An 8,962-nucleotide genomic window follows, 5' to 3' on the forward strand; every position below is an offset into this window, starting at 1 on the left:
CCCTAAAATTTTCAGTAACTCCACCTGGCCATCCCTGGCCTGAAAATCTTAACCCCTAAACCTAGCAGGTAACTGCCGAGTTGGGTAATAATTCTCTTTTTATGTCACTATGAGCAATCCCCTTCATATTACAGATAATCATTTGATCCATGGATAATAAAACATTTTAACTGTAGCAGCTTAATTGTGTGCAGCATTAGAAAAAAATGTCAAAAAACAATTTCATTAAACTGGTATTAAAAGTTATTGTAATTCATTTTGGGAGAGGTCTGAATATGTGTTTAATTATTTTGAAGAGACCCTTTTGTGTCACATTGACTTTATCCAGATAACACTTGCTGTTTTGAAAGGTCGCGTCTTTGGTTTTGCCACGAAAGGGAGGGGGGGTCACCTTTTTTACTACGGTGTCACCCCAGGTTCACGTCTAACCCAATCATGGCTGTAATTGATGACATCACCTCTTACGGGTCCATTTTTGGGCCAGTGGAATTCCATTTCAGCAGTGCCAGACTGGTCTATTATTATGATCATTATTAACTGTGTGTTCTTTTTTTTCTTTCTTTCTTCCCCCTGCAGTTGCTCGGTGTCTGCTTTGTGTCCTCCACAGCGAAAAGCTAATGTGCTGAAAGGCTGGTTCTTGTCTCCTCGAGCTTATTGAAATCATGTGAATGCCATTTGTGCTTAATCCTTCTGGGTGTGCCATAAAGAGAAGAGAGTCGGCAGCTCCTGAAGAGAGATGAGAGGACCTCAGGGGATTCACTTTGCTTCGCCTCGTCTGCCGAGAAAGAGAGGGAGAGAGAGGGAGAGCATTAGACAACTGACAACCTAACCAAAATACGTCTCATAATTTGATTAGGTTACAATGACAATCTTTATTTATAGTCGGTCTCAGATGCAGGGGGGGGGGGCGGGTTTTTTTGTAGATTCATATTAACTGGTGCTGGTTTCATGGCTGGAATCTAAATAAAAATAATGCTCATGTAGCTAGAGGCTAATTACAGACAACAGCATGTCCATCTGACGCCTGGCCCCGGCTGCTCCAAACACTCGTTTGCCTCATTAGGTTTGTGATCACTCATTTCATTTAGCGCGGGGTCGCCTTCCCCTCAGAAACCACAATATCAAGTCACTGGAACACCTTCCATATGCATGAGAATTACATCAGAGACGGCGCTGTTGTCGAAGCTTTTGAAATAATAATGCGGCAAATGATAACGCCTCGGGACGCTACAACACCTCATTACAGCTCAGAGTAGTTCTTGTAAAGGAGAAAACAGGCTGGAATGAATAGGAAACATGGCGGCGCTTGAACAACAGTGGTATTTATATTCATCCGTTTACATCAAATTGTTGCTTCCCCACAAAGCCTGAAACAGCAGCGGGGTTTTGAACTCAGGGTTAATGAAAAAGTCCCCGGCGTCAAGTTACCTGCTCGTCTGCAGGCGAACCCCCGTCTGTCGAAACAAACATTTCATTTGTGCGCCACATGTTTCTCAGACAAGACCCTAGTAAAAGTTGTTCAATAAATTTTACCGTCTGTTTTACAGACCTCCCCTTTCCCCCCTGTGTCATTTTTTTAATTGAAAGTAGATTCTAACTCGGCTATAAACATCATTCCACCCAATCAGAGCTGGTTTAGATCAAATGGTTGTTTCAATGGGCCGCGCGCTTACAGATGCCTTCAACCTCGCCTTGTCTCCCCGGCTCTCGTACTGTTAAACACTCTGGCACTCTTTTAAGGCTGGGAGATGGCTGTCACTGTATTTTGTCAGCAAAGCATAATATTTCTTCAGGAGTTCTGAACCTGGCACTCAGCGGGGTAGAAATGAAAATAAGGCAGTACATAAACGGAGGGAGTCAGCCGTAAATCACCTAACACGCAGAGGAGGCAGCAGGTAGACGCTCTGCTGGCTGTCACAGCACTCCCCTGGAAAGCAGATTGGACAACAGCCATCATGCTTTAATCAGACTGCACATAATAGACATGTCCCCGCTCTTTATGACACACACATATAGCACCGCACACACACACACACACACACCCACACACAGGCGCGTGCACGCACCAAAGAAGTGAGCTTTCAGACTTTTCCAACTTGTGCTATTTAAATGTGGCTTATGTTTGTTTGTTTGGGTGTCAGAGGTTATTCTTTTGTGGTATCCTAAAAGCGATCTTTGAAGCTTTAAAATTAGCGGTTCACACACACACACTCACACACACACATTCTTCAAAGGTCGGTTCTCTTTACTGTGATATGAAGCTGTTTTTTTTTTCTGACATGCTGCGTGTCAAACGATAATGTTATTGTTGGCAAGACTCTTTTATAGCGGTATAATTTTATTCTGACTTTTTCCTTTCTTTTTTTAATTAAACAGTAGATGTCTCGCATGGCTGTGGGTTTGCAGCAAAGTGCGGTTTGAAAGCTAACACCAAACAGATGGGGAAGTATTCATATTCTTATGAGAGCACAATTATGCAGACCACTGAAACAATAGAGGACCTCATCTTACCCCGCGTGATAAATTGTCTCAATGAGCTCAAACACGGAGGTTGTGTGGAGATGAAAGTGCACTGGACTCTTTCTTTTTTCCGTTACATGACAGACAGTATTAATACAGAATCTGCTTCTCCGCTTATAAACCAGGAAGGATATTCTTATTTTCAGCAGTTTCTACTTAACATCGCAATGTTACTTGTCAGAAAAAAACTATGTACAGCCTGGAAAAAAAAAGAAAAAAAGGAATGACATCCCCCGTGTAAACCCAAACTATGTAATATGTCATTTTAGTCAAAAATAGGGTTTGAACAAAAAAAAAAAAACATCTGCTGCAACACCTCCTGAGATGTTAGACTTGAACAAATCATGCAGGGATGTGACTAATGATGCTCTCATTATGTGGGTGGTTTATTCTAAGGCACTCGAAGGCTGTCTACTGAATGATTAGTGTTGAACTGAAAAGCGTCGCTGATTGTGTAGAGGCTCTTCTATGGCAAGTGTCCTACAGGTCAAAGCATCAAATTTAGCTTTGAATTCATTTTTTTGTTTTAATTCTCCACCTGCCACCAATGTATGACTGCACCTACTTAACTAAGCACTTAAACCACTTTAGGAGGGTACCTCAATTAAAGGTCTAGTGTGTAGGATTTAGGGGATTTATTGGCAGAAATTAAATAAAAATATAATAAGAACATTTTCTTTCGTCTATAATCACCTGAAAATAAGAATTGTCTATTTTGTTCCCTTGAAATAAGCTGTTTATATCCACACTGGGAAGGGGTCTTCGTCCACGGGGATTGCCATGTTGGACCTTCACGTTTCTGCGGTAAGTCATCTGTGTTGTTTTGCTTTTTCATTTGTTTGTTTCTTTTTTCTTTTTCTTCTTAATTTGGCCATCGTACTTAGTAGCCCTTTTGTACCAAACAGCATAGAAGAAACACTGATTTGTAAAATGAAACTGCTTTATTCAGTGTTTATACAGGTTTAAATCACCAGCTACTTTGGTTTTGGAGAGGATGACACCTCTGCGGATAATACGGCTGCCAGTTAAAACCTCCTGAATGTGTGGACCCTGAATTATCAAAGAAAAAAGGTGAGCATATATTAGCAGGTGCTAGCAGCCTATCTGTGATGGGCCAAACAGCATTGGAGAAACACCCATTTTTAACACGAAACGGCTTTATTCAATGTTTTAACCAGTTGAAATCACTTGGTCTGTTTGTTTTGGAGAGGAGGAGACCTCTATGGATAATTCATCTCCCAGTAAAAACCTTCTGAACATCTGGATTTTAAGTTATTTAAAAAAAAAAAAAACATGAGCACAGATTAGCAGGTTGTGGCTTACAGCCCATCTTTGACAAACCAAACAGCGCAGTGAAACATTTGTAATTTGATTTGTAATGTGAAACTGTTTTATTTTGTGTTTTTACAGGTTTTAATCACCTGGTCCGTTTCTTTTGGAGAGGAAGAAGACCTCTTGGATACTTCGGCTCCCGTTAAAAAAAAACCCCTGAATGTTTGGATCAGATAAAGGTGAGCACACATAAGCTCGGCTATCCATCTGACTCTGACATGCTGAACAGCATCAGAGAAACACTGATTCTTAACATAAAACTGCTTTATTCATTGTTTTTACCAGTTTTAATCTCTGGGTCTTTTTGGAGAGGAATAGACCAGAAAAAACTTCTTGAACAATGACCACTGAAGAAAATTTAACCACAAGTTTCAGCTAGTTGCAATCTTCAGTCCTCACCACTAGATGCCACTAAATCCCCTTAAATCTCACACACTGTTCCCTTAAAACCATCTTAAAAAGGTACCACAATTACTGATAGACATAAAATAAAAATGAAAATAAATGTGGCAGTGACGAACAAAACATGCAGCTTTTTAATGAAGTGCTTTTCTAATGTCGCATCACCTGAAAAGTGACAACGGCTCCGCAGCGATACACTGGTCCCTGAGGGGGAGGGAGACAGATGCAAGCTGATTTGAGAGCAGGCACCGGGGACGGAAAACCAAAACCAATTGAGTTACAGCTTCATTACATAAAGCCGGAGAAGGTGGTTTAAAGTATATGAATGATAACCCAATATATCGGACATTAGCGGCACAGATTGACATGTGACAGAGGGAAGAAAGGAGCAGATGGTTCAGCCCGTCTCTCGGTGTCTCGCCTGTAACATGGTATATCTTGTCGAGGGGCGAGTTTTATTGATTGAATTCCTGCCCTCAGACACGGGTCCTATAGCTACATGTGTCAGCACTGCTACTGGCTGTGGGAAACCCGACACCGGAGCACAGGTTGTGCAGCAGTGTGTGTGGGGGGGTGGCCTTTTATGATCAGCCAGTCCCATCTGTCATCTTAAATAGTGTTTTCCTGTTGTCTTTCGGAATAGAGCCTCATTAGCACTTACAAATAAGAGTGGGGACATTAGCAAAAAAACATCTCCCTAAATTATCTTCTTAGTTTTTTGTTGTTTTTTTCACATTTTGAATCTTTCATCAAATTACAACTGAGATTCTTAAGAGGAAAAAAGAAAAAGAAAGGCTTTATTCTGCGGAAGATGAAGAGGTTATTAAAAAAATAATTTGAGAAAAAAGCCTTGGATGTGATCATGTTGTTTGTGTTTGTGTTTTGTTATCCTGTCAGAAGGGTAATTGCTGCGGTTGCAATAGATTAAGGTCTTGCGAGAAAACACGAATATTGAGTGGACGCAGTCGTGCCACTAACCACATTTTAATCACGCCAGCACAGAGTGACCCCGCTCCCGCAAACAGACCACTTAATTGCACACAGAAGGCTGCAAAAATGTTTCCCTTCAACAAACACATCATCACTGGCCGTAAACTATGAAATGATGTTATATAATGATAAGCATCATCAGTGATCCAGCGCAACCCAAAGACGTTTCTCATCAATTATCTGTTATTGGAGCCTCTGTATCCTGTGTATTGTGATATTCGTTTACGTTTGATGAATGTTGCACTCGGCGGGTGTTTTGGTCCCCAGGATATCTTTCTCCCACTGATGTACTTATTAATAATAAATTGAGCGAGGAATGTGTGAGTTCTGCCTCCCTCCACTGTGATTATAGAGACAAAAGAGTGTTTGAAGTATCCATCTTAATACAAAGACACTTTATTAGATAAAGCTAACTTGCCAAAGACAAATAGTGACGCCTCGGCGCTGGAGTAACAGCAGTTCTTTCTTTGCCTGTCTCTTTTTCTTCCCCTCAACAAATGATGAATTTTTACCCATAATTTCATCACACAGTGATCATTGTAAGAAGGGCAAGACCTCCGCAGTGTCAGGTGAGGAGAGACCAGAAGGTAGGATGTGGTCTGAGGTGAGCTAAATAAGTTTCCTGCAGTGTAAACCACCAGAGGTTTTCTGCAAAGTCATATGTCATTCATTCATATTACCACATTTGCCATCGCCCGCCCTTAATTCCCCACCTCCCCTGCTGTTCTTACACTAACAATACATAATCGTCATGTGTCAGACATTCAAATGAAAACACAGAGTGTTATTTATGCCTTCATCGCACCTCTCGGATATGTGTTTTTTCTCTCCCGCTCTATCAAAGAGCAGTCAGTCACCTCAGCCATATAAATCACCCTCGAGCTGCACTTTGTGAAAACATGCCGATTAAGTTTGTGCTCCGTGGTCGGCCGGGAAGGCAGTAAATTTCCCTAGTAACAAAGTTAACATTGATTCAGATATAAGCACTTGTCCGCGTGTAACAACGATAACCTTTTAGTAGATTTGGAAAACATATTTGACACCCATTAAAATAACGAATGATTTTTCTCCTCCCCAGAGGAAGACGCAGAAGGTGTGTTTGGACAGGAAGGAGGAGGGGGGGGGTTAACACGCCGTGACTTCACCTCGACTCTGCATCTTGAGTCCTCCGGCTCTCCGGCAGCCTGGGATAAAAAAAAGCCCAGAGCAAACTGGCCATTAAATCTTAAATATGAGAAATTATGTTGGGATTTGACAGCATTAGGAAGCAATAAACTGGACGACATTAACCAAATAATATCCGTTTTCATATAAATAAACATCTGCTGCTCTATTTCTGGTGGATATCACGTGAATCAGCAGACATTCACTTTACACTTTGACTTTTTTTATGCTTTCGCAGATTCGTTCAGATGAATGAGAGAAGAGCTGAGCGGTTTGTCACCAACGTTTCACAACGTGCACATTGGGCAAGTTTTTGAAAAAGTAAGTATATAAGTTGACAAACGTCCATTCACTCTGACACACCACAGCCGCTATATTTCACGTGTTGTCATAGAAAATGATTTGTGATGCTGAAGATGGTCAGTAAATGGGATTTACTGAGGTGCTTGTAGGAAAATATATGGACAAAGAAGCTTGAAAAGTGAAAATGAATTCCTCTGATCTCACATTGTCAAGGAGCTTAACTGTGGGACAAGGGTGTAGTTTATTTTTCATTATTAAGGGGAACACGTAAATAACGGGGGGCATCAAACACTGAATTTTCTGCATTCTGGTGATTTTTTTTGCACCAATTTGTACCTTTCCTGCATTGATGCATGCTGGAAATATCTAATTTTATCACAATAAGCGTCCTTTAATGTTTTATCGGTGATGGTGGTGATGATGTTGGGGGTGATCGTCTTCTACTCGGGGGGGCATAGCCATCGATACAAAGTTTTATGGCAGCTAATGATCGATCAGACGACCAGCAGATGTGCTTGAAGTGAGTGGCTTCAGCAAAGAAACGCCATTTAAAACGAAAACTTTAAATTTTTGTAGCAACGTAGTTACTGAATTTCAAGTTGTAATCCCTTACACTACTATTAAGTAAGTCATACTACCAAGCATGATGAAAAGGTATTGTTTTATCTTATGTAAAAATTAAATTAACAGGCTTTATAACCGTAACAATTTACACGTCATGGAGGTTATTAGATAAACCCGTGTTTCGCACGGCAAAGCTTTTATGTGTTTTGTATGTGCACAAGCTGTGTAGTAGCTAATGTTGTGTTTAATGTCTTTAAAAAGTGTCTTAACTCAGTGAAACTGCAGCTTCAGTCTTTCATGATTCTGTGCTGTTCAGACCATTTTAAGTGTATACATAAGAGAGTATGTACGCGTGTCCATTCTTTTAGAGTTGATTTAGTCAGGAATGTATTTTCAAAATGCCACGTTCAGGTTAGCTTCGACTTCAATGAGTTATGACAAGAAAAGCTCATAGTCTTGAATTTGTAAAAGTATCAAAGAACAAAAGAAAGAACAAGTATGCTTCTCTCATTTTCTTCTCTCCCAAAAAGCAGGAACACATGTCAGTTGGTTGTGTGTTCTTCCCGAGGTAAAATATTTTTCCTAGCAAAAGCACCAAAGTGACAACTCCATCACTGAAAGTAGTTTGTCCTCTGCAGTTCAGTGAAAATATTATGAGAAGCTGAAGAAGCAGAGCTAAGGGGGAGGGGGCCGGGATGAGTGACGGACAGCTTTGACACACCGGAGTACTTAGACAATTACTAACAGTTTCTGCCAGTCACCACATCTGACACAACACAAACACGGCGAGGATAATTTTACATTACACTGCCGGGCACGGGTCACTTTAAAGGAACACAGGGAAGCCCGTTTCAGCTTGCATTTCAAGGCCAATCATCCAAATTGGCCCCACAACACAACCGGCTGCCCGAAACTCACTCTCTCCCTCTCCACCACACAGCTCCCGTAACAGATGATAACCATGAAAGCGAGACAGCGAGCAGATCTTTGAAGTGCAGCTGTCAGTCAACGTGTTTCCAGAGTGGGAACTACGAGGGTAAAATGACGTACAGGTGTGTGAGCAGTCCCGGCTGGACCCCACCAGGTCAAACTGGACAGACGAGGGGAGCGGAGGGTTGCTGATAGTGAAACAGGCTTTGTGGAGGAGCAATAACATGTAATCTACATGCTGCAGATTCAAATTTTCTTTTTAATTTGTTGTCTTTTTTGTGCTTTTGCAGATTTGTTTAGATGAATGAAAGAAGAGCTGAGCGGTTTCCTCGAACGTGCCATGAGAGTGACGAGTGGTGCATGCAGAAAAAGAAGCACATCAGGCAAGTTTTTGAAAACTTAGTTACTCTTCTGGAAAAAGTAATTATATAACTTCACAAACGTGCCTTTAAAATTCTCCTAAGCATTCACACCGACGTGCCTTAGGCTCCATATTTCACTCTCTGTAGCTTATCTATGGCCACATACAACAGCTTCATAGCTTTATAACGTAACAGATGAGAAACCTATAATTTAGTTATTTTAGATGTTTATTATTGGAAACTATCCTGTAATTTTTTTTTCACTTACTACGCATGATTTTTTTTTAGCTTTAAGGGAAATTTTCATACTACATTATACTACACTACACTATTTTACTATACAGTTTTTATAACCATTTAAAGTATTTTTCTGACATTCAATTCTATGATTTTTT

The 8,962-nt window shown here is 40.7% G+C and overlaps 2 long non-coding RNA genes across 4 annotated transcripts in view; one reads left to right on the forward strand and one right to left on the reverse strand.

The window, feature by feature from the left end:
- Positions 1-268: 268 nt before the first annotated feature.
- Positions 269-8,962, reverse strand: part of LOC121949278 — a 63,132-nt gene continuing 54,438 nt past the window's right edge. For all 3 annotated transcript variants that reach the window (XR_006106224.1, XR_006106225.1, XR_006106223.1), the window contains exon 3: positions 269-775. This is a non-coding gene — a long non-coding RNA (uncharacterized LOC121949278). The remainder of the gene's footprint in view (positions 776-8,962) is intronic.
- On the forward strand, positions 3,568-8,584 carry LOC121949277. The gene is made up of 5 exons (XR_006106222.1): positions 3,568-3,591; positions 3,931-4,031; positions 6,647-6,729; positions 8,216-8,327; positions 8,496-8,584. It is a non-coding gene; the product is annotated as an uncharacterized LOC121949277 (long non-coding RNA).

Source organism: Plectropomus leopardus, chromosome 10, assembly GCF_008729295.1.
Source record: "Plectropomus leopardus isolate mb chromosome 10, YSFRI_Pleo_2.0, whole genome shotgun sequence".
In the NCBI taxonomy this organism is placed as follows: domain Eukaryota; kingdom Metazoa; phylum Chordata; class Actinopteri; order Perciformes; family Serranidae; genus Plectropomus; species Plectropomus leopardus.